At 50.4% G+C, this 21,122-nt stretch overlaps 1 protein-coding gene across 2 annotated transcripts in view; it reads right to left on the reverse strand.

The window, feature by feature from the left end:
- CASZ1 (castor zinc finger 1) overlaps positions 1-21,122 on the reverse strand; it is a 262,171-nt gene that overhangs the window by 215,805 nt on the left and 25,244 nt on the right. The window contains exon 2 of one of the 2 annotated variants that reach the window (XM_008167238.4): positions 2,164-2,305. The gene's annotated coding sequence lies outside the window, so the exon portion shown is untranslated. Of the gene's footprint in view, positions 1-2,163; positions 2,306-21,122 lie in introns of those variants that run through there. The other variant, XM_008167240.4, reaches the window with a different exon arrangement.

Here is a 21,122-nt window from a genome sequence, read left to right on the forward strand (position 1 = left end):
ACAGAGCAGAGACAACTGAGTAGCCTGCACTCAGCTCTCACCCAGGTGGGGGAACACACATGGCTGGGGGCTCACGGAGCTTGTGCATTTGTGGAGCCAGACGCCGGGATGAGTGGCTGGAGATTCAGCTGTCACAACCAAGTCCCAGTATTTGCATCTGATTTGGGAAGTCCACAAGACTCCCTTATCCCAATGCCCCACTCCACATCTCTACTCCTTTGGCCCTGACAGCAGCAAAGCCTGGAAATCTCGCCAACAGGCCGGGGCCTTGAGTGGCAAGACCTGTTGCCTCTTGAACTCAAGGGGTTGCCATGGCTCCAACTGGGTGCACAGATGTCGGAGTGCTCGGAGCCTTCTCCCCAGGGATAAAGCCTGGAGCTCCCTCTAGCTAAGCCACTCAAAATCAGACACGCCACACACTGGGCAAGTTTTAGTGCCAGAACAGTGGGGAGGCACCGATGCAAGAAGAGAACACCGATGCCATCATCCTGACCCGCAGCATCCTTGTCCTTACAGGTCTAGCTCAGATGCTCATCACCGGAGCAGCTGAGCACCTGACATTCAGAACCCCTGGGAGGCAGGGAGACATTGCTATTGCTATTTAAAAATAGTAACGCCAGTGAAACAGAGGCATGGAGAACATAAATAACTCTTCCTCCCCTCCCCCCACCCCCAGGTTGCACAGGAAATCTGCACCAGAACTCGGGCTTGAATGCTGATCTCCCAAGGTCCAGGCTAGTGTCTCAATCTCAAGACCACTCCTCCTCATGCTGTGCCAGTCCGGTGCTGCCCTCTGGGCTCTTCTGCTGCACCCTCCCCTCCCCGACTTTTCTGTCCTACGGCCTCCTCTGACTCTCAGTGGCCCTGGATACTGGCAGAGCAGTATTTCATTGGGGGCCTACAGGGAACGTGACCTGGGGTCTCCAGAGTGTTGTGAGGATGCATACATCCACTGAGCCCCTCTAAGAATGAGCATCATTCAGATGTTTTTCGCTATTCTCGCCTCTCAAGGCTGCCATTAGGGTGGCAACAACTCAGGGAGGTAAGCTCTGGCAAAATCATCCTCACAGAGTAGCCACTACCCACACCTCCTCCAGTCAGCAGCTACCCCGATATGGCAGCCCCTTCCATGCCCCTACCGAGTCCTGGCCATCAGAGAGACTAGTATTATCCCACTGCCAGTGGCAGATACTGCATATGTCCTCTCCTGGGTCACACTGCACCAGTCCTGTTTTAGGGAAATGCTTGAAGGACACTACTGTTTGCACCACTTGGCACAGCCCAAGGTACCTCCGGTGCTATCCCATGGGCCCTCTGGCGGACCGCCAGGCCAATGGACCACCAACACCACATAAAACACTACTGTGTTTGCCCACAGCAGAACAGCTGAATCTGGTGCCAGCAATGAAGAGGTTAAAGTGGTTTTTAAACAGGCAGAGTCCCACCCTCACAGCCAACATGACCCCCAGCGTTTGCATTGGCGTTACAGACCCTGGAGCTTCCCAGCACAGACCTTCCCAAGCTGGGGTCTCCAGTTACATCCAAGGCTGCCTCATGTCCTGGCTGTTCAGGCAAAGGAACTGCTTCCAGCCCTGCCAGGCAGATCCCCCAGCCAAGAGCCAATGCTGGACACTCAGGAGAAAGACTTCAGAGTCTGACAGGTGAAAATCAGCAGCCGTTGATTTAAACCAGGTGTAAGAACCATGGAATCAAACATCATGACCTGCCCTCTTCTATCCCCCACTGAGGGAATCCATCGTCTGGAGCCCATTACCCAGGAGATACCCCACCCTATCAGCCACCGCCCTGGTAGCTAACACAGGAGCAGTTCAAAATGACCCATCCCTGTCTGAAGTGCCATCAAACCCTCCATCTTGTGCACAAATGGGCTGCATCATCAGGGACACATTGTACCCTCAGCACTGGGGATGCTGCAGTCCTGCCTGTAAACCACCCCAAAGCAAACCCCTGCCATGGTGAATCCATGACCCACAAACAGACTCCACCACTCCAGCTCCTCAACTTAAATACAGTCTCTCCACACCAAAAATGCACCCCAGGGGCTCTAGCAAAGCCCGCAGGGACTCAAAAGTCACCCAGAGCCCACCCAGATTCTGGTCGTAGCTCAAACCAAGAGGAATAGATTACAGAAGAAGCCAGTACCTTGCATCCACAAGTCACTGGGCTCGAAGTCCATTCCAACCTACACAGCCGGGATGGGAATCAGGAGCTTTTTTCCCGGAGGTCCTTGATGGACACAGCGTGAGTCTGATGAGTTCCCTTCACTTGGTGAAGTCTCTTTGCCCTGAGGAAGGGAAATGAACGGTTTATTATTTATCCAGCCGCTGCATAACACACGCCCAATCAGTGCCCTGACTGGGTACCAGTGGTGACCCGCAGAACTCAGCACTCGCTCAGCCACAACAAGCCAGCTGGGGGAGATGTAACAGACCTGGCCCGTCCTGGCACGGCACAGCCATCTTGTGAGACAGCCAATCAGAGGCCAAGTTACAGACCCTTACATGATCACCAGTTGGGTGCTGAGCCACAGATCTCATGCAGCCATGAGACCATCAGACCATCGCACTCTAGGGAAGAGCTGGGTAAAAATATATATGGAGATATACCTATGTCATAGAACTGGAAGGGACCCCGAAAGGTCATCGAGTCCAGCCCCCTGCCTTCACTAGCAGGACCAAGTACTGATTTTGCCCCAGATTTCTAAGTGGCCCCCTCAAGGATTGAACTAAAACCCTGGGTTTAGCAGGCCAATGCTCAAACCACTGAGCTATCCCTCCTCCCTACAAAGATACAGGCCCTACTACCATGCCACATGCTGAAAAGAGCTTCCCCTGTAACCTCCTCAGCAGTGTTTGCTGCCCCCGTAACACAGCAGTTCCACCCCCCGAAACATACAAGTCATTCACTATGACTTGTATTGCAGAAGCATGGCTCTACTGTACAAGGTGCTATACATCCACACAGTGACAGAGAGCCCCCAGCCCCGCAGAGCCTGCAATCTAGCCAGAAAAGAAAGTACAGTAGAACCTCAGAGTTGCAAATGCCTTGGGAATGGAGGTTGTTCATAACTCTGAACAAAATATCATGGCTGTTCTTTCAAAAGTTTACTGATGAACATTGACTTACTACAACTTTAAAACTTTACTATGCAGAAGAAAAATGCTCCTTTTAACCAGCTTAATTTAAATGAAAGCACAGAAACAGTTTCCTTACCTTGTCAAATCTTTTTTTAAACTCCCCCACCCCCTTTTTTTTTAAAGTAGTTATGTTAACACAGCACTGTATTTCCTTTTTTTCTTTTTTGTTCTCTGCTGCTGCCAGATTGTGTACTTCTGGTTCCAAATGAGGTGTGTGCTTGACCGGTCAGTTCATAACTAGTGTTCATAACTCTGAAGTTCTACTGTATCATTATTTGCAGTTCACGGGGGGGGGGGGGGGGGGGGGGGGGGAAGAACCGAGGCACACAAAGATTAAACGACCTGCCCAAGGTCACAGAATGACTCTGTGGCAGAGCCTGGAACAGACAACAGATCTCTCAAGTCCCAGACCACGGTCTTCAACACTAGGCCACCCTTTTCTCAACTCTAACTTCTCTTGGATCTATTACTCTACCTCTGCTACATTTCTTGCCCTCCTCCCCTCACATGCCAGGACCATAACCACGTAAGCCAATCACAATCCATATTCTTCTTTAGAGGGAATACAAAATTTGAACAAACTTTTACGTTCTTTACCAAAACAAATTGAAACAAAAGAAAGTTCCTGCCACAATATTTGATTGGAGCATCAGGCTGATCTGGGAGGTGGGATTTCTAGGCTAGGTTTTTTTTTTATTTCCATCAGATAAAAATAAAATCAGCAAAACAAAAGGGGGGTTGTTGAGATCAATTCGTGATAGGTGCCGGGCCAAAGAAAATGGAGCCAAAGAAGTCAGAACCCTGCAACCAGCAACCTTTGTGTCAATTTAAGCAAATATTGTGGCGTTTCCATGGCAATCCCTGTTTTGAATATCCACTACACTCATTTTTTAAAAGGGCTTTTCCTGTTTGCGTTTCAACTTCCAAACCTGTAAATATTTTCAGCCTTAGCACATACCAACCCCGCCACCCCTGAAACCAGAGATGCTCACAGCTGGGACACAGAGTCCCCTCTTTGTGATGACCCAAAGTTGTGAAAATTCCCACCCAAGTGCTGGGTTAAAGCAACGTTTGGTGCCTGGCTCCCGACCCACCGATGCTGGCAGTTTCAGCACTGGGGCCAGACCTCTGTCTTGCTCTCTGCGTGACGCAGCAGCAGGTACAGGAGCCTGTTTATTTTCTTTGACAAAAACTGATGAGTGAAACCAGTCGTCACGCACATACGGTGCTGAAAGCGCTGGGCTGAGCCAAGCATAATGCCAGCAAGCATCCTCCATCCAGTACAGCTCACACCGGACCTGCAGCCTCCTCCACTAACCCTACTGCACAGAACTCTGTCTCCAAAGAGCCCCACCACTGCACCCCAGTTGTGACCTGCAGCACTCCTGCTATTCCAGGGCCTAGTCTGAGCAGAAGCTGTCAATCACACTGAATCGTGCCACACAGTAGCGTGCACAAGGGGAACTAGGAAGAGACCAACTTCACCCTCTCTTGTGTAAGGATTTGAACTCACATCTCCAAAAAAAAAAAAAAAAAGCTGAGTGCAGGTTTGCACATAGCCAAGACCTAACTCTGGGCTCCTTGTCTCCAGGAGAGCACGCAGCCTGTCACTCCCTGACAAAGGGTCCCCTGGACAAGCGTGGTATCACTTGTCAGATCTAAGCACAAGGACCCTGCCCACGATGCACAGAGTACCAGACACATCTGGGAAGGAATGCCCCACTCAGCAGGACTGCAGGTGCCCAATGCTGCATGAAAATGCCCACTGCAACTCTGCCACAGATACCCAGTCCAGCCTGGGGACGCTCATTCAAAGACACCCAAGTCCTGACGCTCCACTCCTGCTCTGAGATTCCAGCCCCTCCCAGAGCCACGGCAGTGAGCTGGTTAATTACAAGCTTCCTGGCTGCAATGGAGTCGTGCCAGGCCCCGAGTGTTAGTTTAGTGTAATTTTTGGGAAGTCAATTTCCTCTGAGGTTTTTTTTTTCCTTTTTGTTTTATTTTTTAAAGGGTATTTTTTAAATGGAAACATTAGCACGTTCCGATGAGCGTGAGGACAGGGGCCTTTCGTCCGCCAGGCTGCAGCGGCGCCAGCACCCTTTCTAGGGACCGTACTACGTGCCCACGAGAACCCCGGGGAAAAATAAAAGGTGACGTCAAACCTACAACGCCACCCACTAAAGGGAGCGGCCACTTAGCTGCACCCGTGTCACTCCACAGTCCTGACAGCTCATTCAAGATCCTAGGGCACTTCAGATAGGAGCAGATGGGGGATGAGCCCCAGTGTCCTGGCCAGACTCCAACTCAGGTAACCCTAAAGCGCCGCAACTGGATATTTTATCCCTTCTTCATTCCCTGTCATGAACAGCTGTGCAGGGCAACTGTTAAACAGCTGCCAAGTCACATCTCAGAAGTGGCTGCATTTCAGAGGTGGCAGAAGTGAAGTCTATAGTCCAGAGTGCTTTGGGATCCCTGCTACCTCGATGCCACAGTGATGGTGACCGGCCCTTTATCAACATTTAGCAGGAAAAGGAATAAAGGGCCTGTAGGATTGTGATTTATTGTCACTGGGTCCCGCGAGCAGTGCTGGGCAGGGAGAATGCAATGGGCTGCCCTGTGGGGAGCCCGGCTTGCAGCAACGGAAGTGTCTGCTTTGCGCTGCCAAGCAGGGAAGCCAGCTGATTGATGGGCCTGGCTCAGCAGGCACTCAGAGTAGAAGCAAGGCAGGAGGCCTGGTCCCGGAGGCAGGGACAGGGCATGGGGTGAATGGGAAATCAGCACCTCTCCTCTGATCAGATACAGAACAGGACTGAGTGGGCCCAAAAGGTGAGCCCCCACCAAGTAGCTCCGCTCAGCCAGAGAGCTGGCAGCCCGGATGGAAGCGCTGCGGACATACTGTGAGGCTAAGGAGGGTGACCCACTCCATCCAATGCCAGCCAGGCACCGAGTCCAACACATGAGCGCCCCTGGTGGCCACTGTACAGTTGCCCTCCAGACCAGACTTAGGCTTCCTAGCAGGGAAAGCTTCCAGTTCTCATGGAGCTTCCCAGCTAGGCGAGAGGGGAGCCACGGAGACCAGAGCCAACACAGGATCTGTGATACGGGATCATCCCATCTCCACCTGCTGGAAAGAGGTTCAGCTCAACAGCAGGCAGGATGGTCTTGTGATTAAGAAGTCGGCCTAGGGCTCAGGACACCTGTGCTCTCTGTGACTGTGGGCAAGTCACTTCACCTCCCTGGGCCGCCCCATGCCATGGATGCCATGGCGCTGACCATAAATCACCTCCCCGCAGGTTGCGAGACTAAATGACTGTTTGTAAAGCCCGTCAGGCCCCTGGTTGAAGGGGCCATGGAAGTGAAGGGCATCCTCTCTCTGACCATTGGCAATAGTCTTTCCTTCTATGATTCCATAGCTGTGGATGGGTTAACCCCTTCTGTTGGGGTGAAGCTAAAAATGCTGCTACAGGCCTGCCCCAGTTAGGGGCTGCCTAGGGTACTGGCGTCCCATACAGCACAGACAACGGAGTAGATCAGCAAGGCTTAAAGCACACAGACGAACGCGCTAGACACAGGGATCAGAAAACACCTGATGCGACACATGACCAGGCCACACTGAAAAGTGAGTGGGCAAGGCTTGTCCGCGTCATCCTTTGGTCCACCTCTGAATAAAGCCCATCCGGACGACCCCGCCAGGAGCTGCCAGTGTGTCTACGGGCACAGGGAGAGGTACCAGGCAGTGGAAGCTGCTCGTGAGTAACATGACACTGCTTGGAGGGGAGCATGGTGCTAGAGGCTGACCACGGAGCCATACATGCTCCACTTGCCCCACAGCACCAGGAATGTAGAGTCCCCTTGAGGGAGCTCTGGGGAAGCACTAGCCTCTCAACCCTCTCAGAAGACAATCGTGAGACCACAGAAGACCCCCTGAAGTTTCCAGAAGGCTTTACAAATGGGTTTCTGTCTGGCCTCTGTACTGCTCCCTCCTTATCTCCCCCTTTTTAAAGATCTGGGGCCAGATCCTCAGCTGGTGTAAATCAGTGCAGCTCCCCTGACTTCACAGAAGCCGGGCCAATTCGCGCCCACTGAGGATCTAGCCCTCCAAGTTACTGGAGCTGCCAGTTCTTCCCTTTGATAATTCCAAGGGTGACTTTCCACCAAACAGCAGTGCAGGCTCAGCCACGCTTACCGACTGCCCCGAACACCAGCAGAGCTCTTGGCACAGGACTGGGACCCTGCTGGAGCAATGCTGGGCGTACAGTCAAGCCGCCTCTTCGCTGAGTTTCTTCCTCTCTGTTGACAGATACAGCCACAGTAAATTTACGAGAGCTTGGGGGGTTTTAACCACTGTTAGTGCAGGAGCAGTCAGCTTTTGGAGAGCTGCACTATACAGTGCAATGAGTTCACAGAGATTCAATGGACTGCCTGTGGCCAGGGAGGGCAGAGAAGCAGGACAGCCCTGCCTGCCCAGGGGTCAATCAGATACGGTCAGATCTTCACTTGTTGCTGTGAAGATAAGGTACCTCGGGTACAAGCCAGTTTTGCCTCCCTACTTGTACGTATCACCAGGCTTTACTGCGAGAGAAGGAGGGAAAAGAAATCAAGATCTCCTACATTTGGGCATCAGCAGCCCAGTGAGAGCAGGGACGGGGGAGGTACAATGCTGTAAAAGCATGCCAGCAGCAGAGCGTTCATTAACGACGCATGGTTGCCAACCCTCCAGGATAGACCTGGAGTCTCTAGGAATTAAAGATTAATCTTTAATTAAAGATGTCATATGATGAAACCTCCAGGAACATATCCAACCAAAACTGGCAACTCTAGATGCCAGTTCTTACACTAAGGCCATTGCAGTCTTCCTCGCCTGGGAGGGGGAGAAGCCGCCACTTCTACACATCCCATCTTCAGAGGTGGGGATGAAAGGATCAGTGGCAGGAGAATACTGCCCCATCAAGGAGAGAGAGAGAGAGAGAGAGAGACACACACACACCTCTCCCCTAGTGCAGGTGGGCTCAGGCTCAAATGGGCTGAGAGCTGGCAGCCTTAAAACCTCCCCCAACCCAAATAACGGAGCCACAGCCCAGCATAACGTCCAGCCACCAGCAGCATACCAGACGGAAGGAAAGGCTCTCACGTGAGAAGAGGCTTGAGGCCTACCTGCTTCCTTCTCACAGATGGAAATGGAATACACCCCCATTTGATCCTCCCTTTACACCAAGTCTACAATGTACTATACATAAGCAACAAGTCTCATAGTCTAAGCAGACTGAGGACAGAGTTTGGTATTAGGGTGATGGATTCCTGAATGGAGTTATCAATGTCCACCAGAACTTCCATTAGGCTGGCGGAGGACACAGCAGTCCATACACATGGCCTGGTGTAACACCATTGGTTTCAGTGGGCTCACGCCAGCGATGAATTTGGCCCAGCAAACATTTGTGGATGTCACTGTGGTCAGCCTTCTCCTTTAGAAGATCCCACTGAATGGACACAAAAACTAAGGGTGAAATTCTGGTCCCACAAAAGTCAACGGCAAAGCTCCCACTGACTTCAGTGGAGACAAGATTTCACGCAAAATATCTTTCTCACTCCAGTAGCAGGAGTTTCGCCAAGGTCAGGGTGCAGACTGTGTCCAAGGAGAGAATTCTCCTTCTCCCCTAGTTGGAGGATGACTGCTGGGGAGCACTGCCGGAGCAGCTATGCATCTGTTACCTGTCCCGGTCTTCTCTCCCCATTACATTATCATCTCAGACTCTATTTGATCTGAGACCACAAGCAGTGGAAACAGATAACTGAGGTGCAGTAAATTTCGGCACAATGGTAGCAGACATGGGGCATGCGAGAACTCCCTCCGCTCCCCTCAAAAGTCCCCTGTTCCCCCTACTCCCGGGAGCAATTTTCTATGCAACAGCACGGTTGCATTCCCTTTGCTATCTCCTAATAAATATCATACTAAGCGAGATGAATATCTCCTTCCCAAACCAAGCAGCATGACCCACTTTCTGAATCAGGGCAAATACAATTGGGCCCTGGAGTCCTGGGCCCCTCCCAAAGCCAAGAGATTTTGTAACAATTACAGCAACAAGAAGAAATAAAAAAGTATTAAGTGATTAAAGAGCACAGTGGTAGAACTGCAGCCATTGGGTAATTCTTGATATATTCCCTGCCATCCTACGCTCTGGGCCATTGCCTAGGACACTGAAGCAATGGCACCCCCCACATCACCCCATATGCATGTGTGTGCGTGTACATATACACACTCACTCACTCCCTTCCACTGTCCTACATTCCTCAAAAGTAACAGGTCCAATTTCAGATTCTGGCTAGTGGCCCAGGCATGGACAAAGGCTCCCATCCTGCACACACACACCCCAGACCTGCCCCTCCCCCTGGGAAAGTTGTGGTGGAGCAGGAATGGAGGTTTCAAATTCTACCAGAGCACGCCCCCTTCTTCCCCTCCCCTGCCCCAGTTCACAGCCCAGGGGCATTTAACAGTGCGACTGTGCCCATGGAATTCCAGAGCCAGCACCCAGCAAGAGCGTCAGTCACAGCTGGCGATGTTGCCCCTCCTTCCCACTCCTTTCTCGGCTGCCACCAGGTGAAGTCTCTTCCCCAGCTTGTCTCTCCAAACCTGCTGCCTAGTGCCCGCGGGAAGGATGGGGCATGGAAAGCGGGGAGTGAGGTGCACTGCAGGTGCCCAGTGCTTTCTGGACACATTACAAAGAAAGGCCTCTGCCCCAAGACTCTCACCTTTTGAGCCAAATACTTTCTCTCTGGTTTGCAAACCAGCTACAGCTGGAAGGGTGGAGTGAGGGGGGCCGTACCCTGGTACTAGATACATTGGTGCAGCACCACTGGTTTCCATGGGGCTCTTCAGGCTCAGAGTCTGACGCGGTGGGTATGGAAAGCAGAGCCCAGCAACCCGACCTGAAGCTGATGGGACCCGACGACGAGTGTCGGCTTTGGGGCGGCTCTCCTCCTCCTGCCTGCGGGACCAATGCTGCAGCGGGTGCATGCACCTCTCCTGCTGGCCACCGCAACCTCGCTGCACTGTAAGCCCCATAGCCTCTCTCTCCACAGCACACACAGCGCAGCAAGGGGCAGTGCTTGGCGGGTTTGGGGCCCACAGCCACTGCTGTACCAACCTCAGGGGCAGGAGGCGGCAGCAGCACCACCGATTCAGAACTAGGGGTTAAGGGTTGGACTCGGATTGGGTGGGTTGAGTCCAGTTGGGGCTTAAAAAAGAGGCCCAGGCAGACCTCTCAGGGAAAGCAATTGAAAGGGGGAAGTGGGGGAGATGTCAGTATTTCTTTCATTGACTGAACCCACAAAATTATCCCGCCGATGGAGAGCTGGGGGGAACGTGCCCTGCTGACCTCCTCTCTCTAGCTCGGCATTTACGCTAAGCTTGTTGCTATAAGCACCCTACTTCCTGTGCCCAGCTGGCACTAGGAGAACAGGGCAAAGGGTCACACATTAGGCAGGCTACCTCCCCCAAGTGGCACTATGAGCCTCTGGCACCCACCATCCATCTAGTACTAGTTATTAACATGATGGCAGTGCTTAGAGACCCCGACTGTGCTAGGTGCTGTACAATCACAGAGTAAGAGAGTCCCTACCCCAAAGAGCTTATAATCTCATAGACAAAGGGTGGGAGGGGAAATCGCGGCACAGAGAGGTGAAGTGACTCGCCCAAGGTCAAGCAGCTGGCTAGTGGCAGAGCTGGGAACAGAACCCAGGTGTCCTGCATTCCAGTCCAATGCCTTCCCCACTGGACCACACAATAGCCTAGCAGCAGCTCTGATTTCATGAAAGTGTCACACATTCTTCTCTCTGAGGGGTACAGCTGGGTCTCCTCAGCCCCCCTTGGCAGAGTGAGACAGGGGCTAAAGCGGACTTTAAAATTATTGAGGGAACTATTTTAAAACAAAATAAAACAAAGGAAAACCCTTTTACCCAGATTTTGGAGATTAAAAAAAAAGGCAGAAAAATCCTCATCTTAATACAAAATTATATCTGATGTGTCGTGGCATGAAAATGTTTTTCACAGCATTTTTCCAGTGTGATCTCATGCGCCCTGTAAACGGGGTACGCCCAAAACACCAGGTATTTTATGGGACACAAACAGAGCAAACACATACACAATTTAAAAACTAAACAAAACATGGGATTGGTAAATATTTAAATTAATCAGAGCTGGCATCTGTAGTGGCTCCCCTCCCTGAGAGACATTTGCAACATAATAAAAAAAAAAGAATAACATGACCTTTTCCTTTGTGTTTGTTAGCTCATTGCAGTTTGGGGGGTTGGAGCCATCCAGGCGCTTCCCAGGGTGGAGTCCAGAGAGAGAGCAAGGGGCTTTCTCCCTGCCTGGCACTGGGGGCTTGGGGCTGGCTGCATGAACCAGTGGGGATGGATCTGGCCAGGTGAGTTGCTCCGACCTGTTTACCGTCTCACTCCATGTTTCATTATTTTTTTCCTCCTTTTCATTTTAATTGTTGGAGGAGTTTACAGAGCGGTTTGCCAAAAAACAATCGACTCCAGGGAACAGCTTACACAAAAAAGGGTGTGTCGCCATAGTGAGGCCGGGGAGCCATGGAAACCACCACCTTTTTGCATTAGCCCAGGTGAAACCAAAGCTTTGTGGATGGCTTGTGAAACCCACAGCGATCTGCTGGCAAGTGAAACAACGCACACACACAGCGTGCACGGAGCAGCCAAGAGTGTGCACCCTGGCACTAGCGCCCAGGTGTGCGACTCACCAGCATAAAAGCTTGACCCTCACCTTCCAGTCGTGCCATTTTATTCTGAAGTGCCTGTCTCTCTCACACACACACACAGGTGTGTTCACACTGCATCTCGTTCATAGTCAAACAACACATGCATAAGCATAAACGCGCGTGCACGCGCACACACACACACACACCCCTTCACAAAGTCACCAATGAAGACACCCGAAACCAGAGACAGACCCAGCCCAGTACAAGTGTGGGCGCACACACACAGATATGATCACACAGGTGTGCACACACAATACCGTATACAAATGCATGCCAACGAAGAGCCATGCCAACCAGCCACATGACCAGACAAACATGGACACACACACACATGAATAAATGTTACAGATGATGAGCAGCAACCGTGCCTTGTGTTTTCATTCTAGACCACAAAAGGAACGAACAAAAAGGGAGCAAAGAAAAGACAGAGGGGAACAGAACAGGTGTCTTCCCAGGCCAGCTCAGCTAGTGGCACAGCGATAGGAGTGTGCAGGCTGTGTGTGTTTGGACACAGGTAACTCTGGGAGTGGAGGAGATGTTTTCCTTGTGGGGCGGACCGTGCCTTACATACGAAGGCGGCTGGCTGGTGAGGGACTCCGGCTGCATTCTTTACAATCTTACAAAAGAAAACAGAGAATTCCTGAGAAGCAGCAGCTGCCAGCCCGATTGCACCGAGAACAGAAAACAACAAAATAATGGAGAGAAAAGGGAGTATCAAAAGCCACCTGGGCCTCTCAGTATCTCTCACCCAGGAAAAGGAGAACACCACAAACGGGGACTCTCAAAGTGGCAGCGTCAGTGGCTTCCCACCTTTCAGCTCCAGAGACTTGCTGACATTGTCAAAAATGTACAACGTTGAAATAGGGGTTAGTCACTATGGGGTGGAGTTCGGCCATGGGCAGGCTCATTAAAGGAATGAAGTGGTGCTCAGGCCTCTGCAGAGGGCTGGTGGTCACCCAGCAGCCTCCCGACCTGTTCCTTCTTCACACAAAACCACTCCAAGTTCAGCCAGAGAAGCCAGCAATGGACAAAGCCCCAGTGGACCCCTCCCCCAGCCCATTCCCAAGGCCAATGCAGGGTGTGGTCTAGCATTCAATGGGACTTTGGGCTAAGGAGGGAGGACCAGGCCACAATGGGCAGGGCTGGCTCCAGGCACCAGCCCACCAAGCTTGTGCTTGGGGCGGCACGGCACAGCGCTCTGGCCGCCGGGGAGAGCGGAGGCCCGGCCGGGCTCTCCGCCCTCCTCCCGGGGCTCCGGCCGGTTGGGGAGAGCGGCCCGCGGCCGAGCTCGGCGCCCTCCCGTCATGCTGGGCAAAAAAGCCTCTGGCGGCAAAAAAGCCAGAGCCGGCCCTGACGATGGGCTTAAGAAACGTCCAGAGACTTGGAGAGAAACACAAGGTTTCAGGCCCTTCCAAAGTGTGGAACAGGTCTCAGAGCCGGCGGGGGCGAGCAGTGGCTGGCTTTACTGGGCTCCTCCCCATTTGGGTGGTGGGTTCGATTCTGCTCATTCTCCTGCTAGGGGTCAAAGGTCAAGTCACCATGCTGTCACCCCCGACCCAAGCACCAAAGCATGTACTATCACGTCCAGCATCCAATAAACTCCCGAGAAGCACTGAACCCTAGAGCTAGGGCAAGAGAGAATCCCCTTTGATTAAAGCAGAGTCAGGGAGCAGAGCTGAGTCTGCACATATCAACCCCTTGTACCGCTCCAGCATCCTCAACCCCTCGCCACACTTTAATCCAGCAACATGGGACCAACGCGGGGCTGCTGACAGGTGCCTAGAAGGAGCCATTCTTGGGCAGCATCGCTTGATACATGACATGGAACAGGCAGAGCACAGTGTCCTGATGCTTTTAAAAGATCAGTGCCCATCTCCTGGCTCACACATCCACCCAGCCTGCTCCTGAGTCCTGCCTGCCCCATAACCCAGATGTTGGCAGTGTCAGCCTTTATCTGGGGACTGTGCCAATGTCAGCAAGCAACCTGCATTCAGGCCAGGCTGGGACTGTAAGATCAGCGTGGAGATTCCGAGGGGAGCAGTTCAGTTTTCTGAGGGGAAGTTTCCGGGGCTGGGAGGCATTTTCGGATGGGGTGACAGACTACAGTGGAGACCCACTACAGCAGACTAACCCCTTGCAACCCAGCTCAGCCTCCTCCAGCCAAAGGACAAACAGACGCACCTGCCACCAAGCCCAGGAGCTGAGAGGGAAACCGAGGGCTGATGGAGTTTGGGGAAGACCCATGCAGAGTGGGGTGAACAGCGGGATGAAGATGGTGGTTAGGAGTGAGGGTTGGTTTTTTACCCACAGCCCCCTTCCTACCAGGCCATGGATGTCGCTGGCTATATTTTCTCTAGGCATCAGGAAAGCCGATCAAACCTGGCGTAAAAAGGGAAAAGTCCATTTACTTCTAGACACCCACTTACACCAGGTCGGCATTTGGCCCACGGGCTTTCTATTGAGATAAACCACTACCCTCCCCGCACCCAATAGCTCCTTTGTCCTTCCATCCAAGGTGCCTCACAGAGATCCATTAACCCAACCCCACCTGCCATCCAACCAGTCAGCACCACAGCTGAAGAGGCTAAAGGCCAGGTTAGTCACAGCCCTACCGAGTCACACGGCGACAGCAGCCAGGAGTAGCAGCCAAGGGCTCTAGCCACTAGCCCACACAGCCCCTCTGTAACACACCTCAGCAGAATTCACTGCCCCCGAAGAGCAGGGTTTGGAGGCTCCATGAGGAGCAGGTCCTTTCCTCAGGATAGAGAGACGGTACCAGGCCTGAGGCCTAGCAGGCCAGGGGAGGTGGCGAGTACCAGTAAGGCTTGGTGCGTCAGCCTTTCTGGCATCGACTTCCCAGACTCATTCAAATATTGCCTTTTTTTTTTAATTTAATGTTCCCTGTAATTCATCCATCCCAAAAGATAATCAATAGAGCCCGTAATGAAAATTTGAGCCATATTTTATGATTCGCTGCAGGAGAAAGGGCCACATCAGCAAGACTGGCCTTGCAGCATCGTTCTCACCCACCTGCCTGCTGGCTGGGCCTCCCCCCGCAGGGCCACCAAAGGGGGCAGCCCCACCAGGGAAGTGCTCCTTGCCCTTCCCCTTTATTGACAGTAAGGGCTCTTTGGATCTGCTGTTTAAAATGTGTATGTGGCGGGGGGGAAGGAGGCTGGACTGACACACCAGAGGGATTCCCCAAGGCATCATTCATGCTTCCCAGTCCTGGAGAGAGCCAAGTGACCCAGCCTGGCCCTGGATGGATGAGAATGCTGTTGTGTGGGATCTGCCGGCAGGATCTCTCACCGAGCTTCCTGCCATAACCCTCTGATCCTCAGGGCTGCCCCTCAGGGAGGCTGGTCTTGGGGCTCCTCCCCCAGGGGGCAGAGGTCTAGGGCCTGCTGCTCTTCAGTCTGGACTGATGCCAGGCCATGGCAGGGCTGGGACACTCGCCCCGTAGAGCTCTAGTGACTGGGAGCAGCAGCTGTGTTATTCCACGAGGGACCACCCTTCACACCCAGGGCTGGATCCAATGGGCCTTTCACCTCCTGTCCTCATTGCACTCCACTTCCAAATGCTTTGAACCCCAGCAAACTCCTCTGTAGCGCTATTCAGGTCCCAGCAATCAAAGAGTTGGCCTGGGGGCCCTATTACACTCAGAGGCTGGGAGCACCAACCCTTCCTCGTGCCCCCATATTAGTGCCCAGCCTAATTACAACACCCAGTCCCTGGCATGGGCCCATTTCATTTGGAGGCTGGGAGTGTGAACGCTGCCGCCCAATCTCTTCTCCCAGCACATTGCTAGACAGCTGGTTCTCACACATAGGCAGGGATGCAGAAAGCTCTGAAACTCAGGCAAAAGACTCAGTCCTGTTCCCGGAACCTTTCTCCACCTTGGATTCCCAGCAGCAGGCCCCCCATCCTCCCTTTAAGGGCGGGAGCATATTTCACAGCCTGAAGCTGCCGCGTCCGCAGGGAGCCGGAGGTAACGAAACTGGCTTTTATTTGGCTGAAGTAAAATATCAGAAGTGAAAGGCTAGGAGTGAAGAATTTATAACAGCAGCTAAGGCAGCAAAAATACTGGGTCTGACCAGGAGCTGCCCTCTATGTCACACTGCTCTGCTTCTGAGGGGCTGGATGCTGTGTGGAGGGCAGCCAGAGATCCTCAATTCTCTACATACACGAATGCAGCGACATCTGCAGCCAGGACTCCCCCTTCCCCCAAACTAGGATGCATGCCCCTATGCACAAGGCTGAAAAGCCAAGGAACCTTCATCCACCCACAGGTGCTGGTGGCAATCGCAACTTGAGATGAGGTTATTGAAAGGAGAGGTTTCAGAGTAGCAGCCGTGTTAGTCTGTATCCAATCCAGCCACACCCCAACCTGTGCAGTTATATGGGGGACGTTCCTGCCTCCCAGTGGAGGGCTGAAAGTAAATTTGGTTCTGGTGAAAGGCGAGGAGTGGCAGCCCTGGAGAATGAATCTACAGAACAAGTACGGCAGGGCAGCAGCGGTGCCAGCTTCCCCAACCTCACCCTGCCAACGCAATCCTGACCTGCCTGGACCACCAACAGGGGAGAGAGTGCAATTCAATCTCTAGCATCCTTCTACCAAGGTGCTTACACATCCGCCCCATCGCTTAACACCCAAGCGCTTCTCTAGCATTCAGGATTTAGCCTCCCAATGCCCCTGAAGGCAGGGTAGTGTCATTACCCCCATTTTACAGATGGGGAAACTGGGGCACAGGGAGATTAAGAGACTTGCTCAAGTTCCCACAGCAAATTCATGGCAGAGCTGAGATTAGGACCCAGGACTCTTGAGACCCAGCGTAGTGCTGTACCCACAAGACCATCCTTCCTTCTTGGTCTCTCTGCTGACACGGACAAGAAAGTAGCTCCAGTGACAATACCTGTCCACTAGGAACTGAGCAAGAGCACAATGAGACATGCAATGTCTCTCGGGTGGTGACACCTTTCAGTCACTACTGACTTTTACCGGATTTGAACCGGAGGCCTTTACTACTAGGTCACAGTCATCCAGTCCCTCCCCAAATCTTCAGGGAGCGCTCAGAGCCTTCTGCTTACCCAGCCTGTTTGATAAGTGGATATGCAGTAGTCTATGGCATTTGAGATAGTAATATGCCATATATGCATTATATACACACGCAGATAGACGTAGTAAATTACATACAGACACACAGATATATAAATAAATTACATACACACTATATGCACTTACACAGACATGCTACAATATATATTAGTACGGTTAATGTGACATCAGACCAATAGTCTTACAAACCTGACATTCAGCCAGTACTATCTGCTCTGACTTGCTCAGAACACTTCGAATAGGGCCTGTCAGCAGACGTCACTTACAGCAGAAATATTCTAACCTGATATAAACCCTTAGAGGTCCCCACCACCAGATCCATTTTTTAAAATGACACATTGCCAGCTATTGGTCCCTAGAGCAGGCTAATTGCTTTTGCTAGTTAAAAAGCTAGAAGTTATTTCACTGAAAAAGTGACTCAGGGCCTGAGAGCGCAGCGAGGTCATTGGGTTTCTGGCATTAAATGACCAGGTGCACAGAGACACACGTGCGCAGCACATACCAGAGCCTTCCCTCTGAGGATATTCTCCTACTTCACCCTGAGACATGCCGAGGGGAACAAGGGAGATGAAGCAGCTTGCTCAGGGTCACACTGTGCCTTTAGGTTGGAGGGGGGACAACTCGCAGGCCTGTGTTCTAACCACTAGACTATACTCTCCTTTAAGCAACTGCTTCTCAAAGATATGCACGAGGCTGTTAAGGCTTCTAAAAAACTATATTCAGAGATATCTTTAAATCACTCAGCGACTGGAGAGATGCTCAGCAGGGGAGCAGCCAAGGGCAGTCCTTAGGCCAGAAGATCACCCTTTGAGAGTAGCAACAGTTCAAAGACAGCTGGGCTCTCCAGATAGCCAGTATCCTGGGGATTAAGTAAGGACACAGTAACAGCTCTCTGTATCCTAAAGGAAGAGGCTGAGACAACCCCCATCACAGTGGGGCTCACAGGAAGATCCCAAATGCCTCGTAGGCAGCTTTGCCGGCTGTTCGATTCCAGAACTACCTGCTGTTGCTTATGGACTAAAAGGCAGTTTACAGACCCCACTAGCTGTTCAGAAGTTACATACAATAGCAGAACCTGGGAAATTCCCCCAATGAAAGCAACATTTAAGGTCACAATTTCCCAAGGAGTGCAAAATGAAAAAAAGCACATGTCCCTGCACAAACCTGCACTCACCTGTGCCAAAAAGCAACCACAGGGTTTGAGTCCACAGGTGTTTCTGGTGCACATTCAGAATATTTGGACACACCTATTGCACCCTTCTTGGGAAAACCCGCCCCAACTGTTTGGCAGAAAAACAACAGGAGGGAGGAAATCCCTAGGTAAAATCCTTCTGAGTGGAGGGAAAAGCTGTCCAGCCCCTCCACCTGCTGGGAAGCAGCCAAGTGATGTTTCTTCCACCTAATTCTTGCTGGGTGAATTGCTTATTGTTTTGATGATGCTTGTAAATTTTATTTCAAAGGCAATCGTAGCTCAGATGAGCATCACTGTCTAGGGGTTTTAATTATTTCTACTAATATATTAACTTTCATTCACAAATATTTTCTTGGGTGAATTTCCTTTTTTTTTTTTTTTTTTTAAAATTATCCCTCCCTGATCAGCAACATTTCCAGTTTTACTGAAATTTCTTAAGGATGTGTTTACAAGGGATTGTGTGTATAAGGGGTTATGTGCACACAAACTTGCACCAATGTTTAATTAAACCATGCAAACAGCTTTGTCTGTCTTATTTTGGTTTAAGAGGGACTTATTTTTGGTTTAGCTGAACCCTGCCCTGATTGACTTAAGCTGAACTGAAATAAGAATATTCATATACCCTTTTGTGCCAGTTTAACTAAAATCAGTTTTAAAATTACACCTTAAGTTAAATTGATACAACACCTGCATTTACAGCTAAAATAAATGTTTTAAACCTATCTACTTTTCAATATTAAAGGTGCATGTTTGCTTTCAGCATTTCTCTCCTGGACAAATTAAAATAAATATATAAATGAAGTCAGTTTCTCTTGTATTTATTAGTCAATTTCACTTCCAGGTTCTCTAGGCTGCAACATTTGGGTTGTGAACAGTCCAGGAATTAATTTAAAAGCAACATTTTCCATTGGAATTTTCTTTTTCTTTAAATGTAATCTTCTCTACCAGTCATTCTTGGTGTAAAAATGTTTTTCTATTTTACAAAAATCTTGATATTTTAGGGGTTAATCATATTTAGAATGAGGAGAGATCAGTTGCTGCAGATACTACTTGCTTCTCAGATACACACTGTTGTATGGAGATTCCTAATCTTCATCCACACAAGATCAAGGAGATGCAGCTTGTGTGATTGATACCCTACACTGGCAGCAACATTTAAAAGCCCTTCACAGAGTTTTTCATTTTTTCCTACTACTTAGTTTTTTTTTTTATTTACTGTAATACAATTCCCAGTATATGACATGACGATGACTAGGAATGTGATTGTAACTGCTTAAGAGATGCGAATTCTCTACTGTTTGATACAGGCCCCGATCCCTGCAAACACTTACACACAAGCTTAACTTTATTTTACATGAATCATTCCATTGACTCTTCATGTGAATAAAGTTGAGCACGAATCTTTGCAGGATTGAAGTGAAAATCGTCATTTCTACTAAGGCCCCTTTACAAACTGCATAGAGGGGCCTTAAAATGGAAATAAGTTATAAACCTCTACCCCGATAAAATGCTGTCCTTGGGAGCCAAAAAATCTTACCGTGTTATAGGTGAAACCGCGTTATATCGAACTTGCTTTGATCCACCGGCGTGCACACGCACCCTCCCTCCCCCCCGGAGCGCTGCTTTACCATGTTATATCCGAATTCGTGTTATATCGGGTCATGTTATATCAGGGTAGAAGTGTATTTTGACCCATTGTAAGGCACTTACCTGCTGCCAGAGTGGTGTAAAGGGAGTTAAGAATAAATAAGAATCTGTGTCCATAGTGGGCCCTCTCCTTTTCTATTAGTTGAGATCTATCCTAAATGTCTTGTGTTTCTTTTTATAGGTGTATCTGACTATTACTTCAAGTGGTTTAATTCTCCTGATTCCTACATTCAATAAAGCAAAAACTGTTTTGCCAACAAACAACTTTGTGAGCCACAACGGGCGTTCCCAGAAGTTACATCACAAAATAAAAAGTCATGCAATTAGACCGTACGGCAGAAACCAAACAAAAAACAAAAAACCTGTTGCTTAATTTTATATTTTAATGAACAGCCTGCTGTACAAAGCAGAGTACAAAAATGGGAGCACCTCTGTGAGTAAGGCTGTGCTGTCAACAAGATTTTCCTTGTGAATTCCACCTCTTTACGCCACTCAGCCGGCAGGACTGGCTGGAATGTCTCCTCCCTGTATAAAAAGGCTGTGCTGCTGATAAAACTGGTAATCCATGAAGATCATTTCCCCCAAGGGAGATCCCTCCTATTACCACAGTAGCTCTCAGGGGGCTAGATTCCAACACCCTTACTCTCCTTGAGCTGTAGCATCTCACTCCTCAAGTGGTCCCATTGAAATCAAGGTACTAATTGGTGTGAGCAAGGCTAGCAGAACCTGGTCCATGGAAACAGGATAGATCCATAAACCACACCCTGACCCTAAAAAACAACAAGGACGTGGTATTTCCAAAGGTTCTAAGCACTTCCATAGACTTCAGCTGGAGTTCTGGATGCTCAGCACTTCTGAAAATCAAGGTCTAAGTGCCTGAACTACTCTACATTCTGTTCTCCCCGCATCCCTCCTGGTCTATTTTTCCTCACCTGCAAAACACCCCTTTAAAACCGGAACCTTTTATTGGTTATATGTGTAGGCTGTATCTCCCACTGAAAGGTAATTGGAGTTTAGACAACGCCAAGAGCAAGGGAGTTCCACGGATTTCACTGCATAAATGCTCGCAGAATCAGACTTTATAGTGTCACAGAAATCATGGGTTAAATTCACTGCTGGCATAAACTGGGGCAGCTCCATAGCTGCATATATCAGCAGTGAACTTGGGCCCTTTCATTTCCCAGCCTTTATTACCACCAGCAGCTGAGATTAAGACAAAGTTTGATATGTTT

This window comes from Chrysemys picta, chromosome 21 (assembly GCF_011386835.1).
Source record: "Chrysemys picta bellii isolate R12L10 chromosome 21, ASM1138683v2, whole genome shotgun sequence".
NCBI lineage: Eukaryota > Metazoa > Chordata > Testudines > Emydidae > Chrysemys > Chrysemys picta.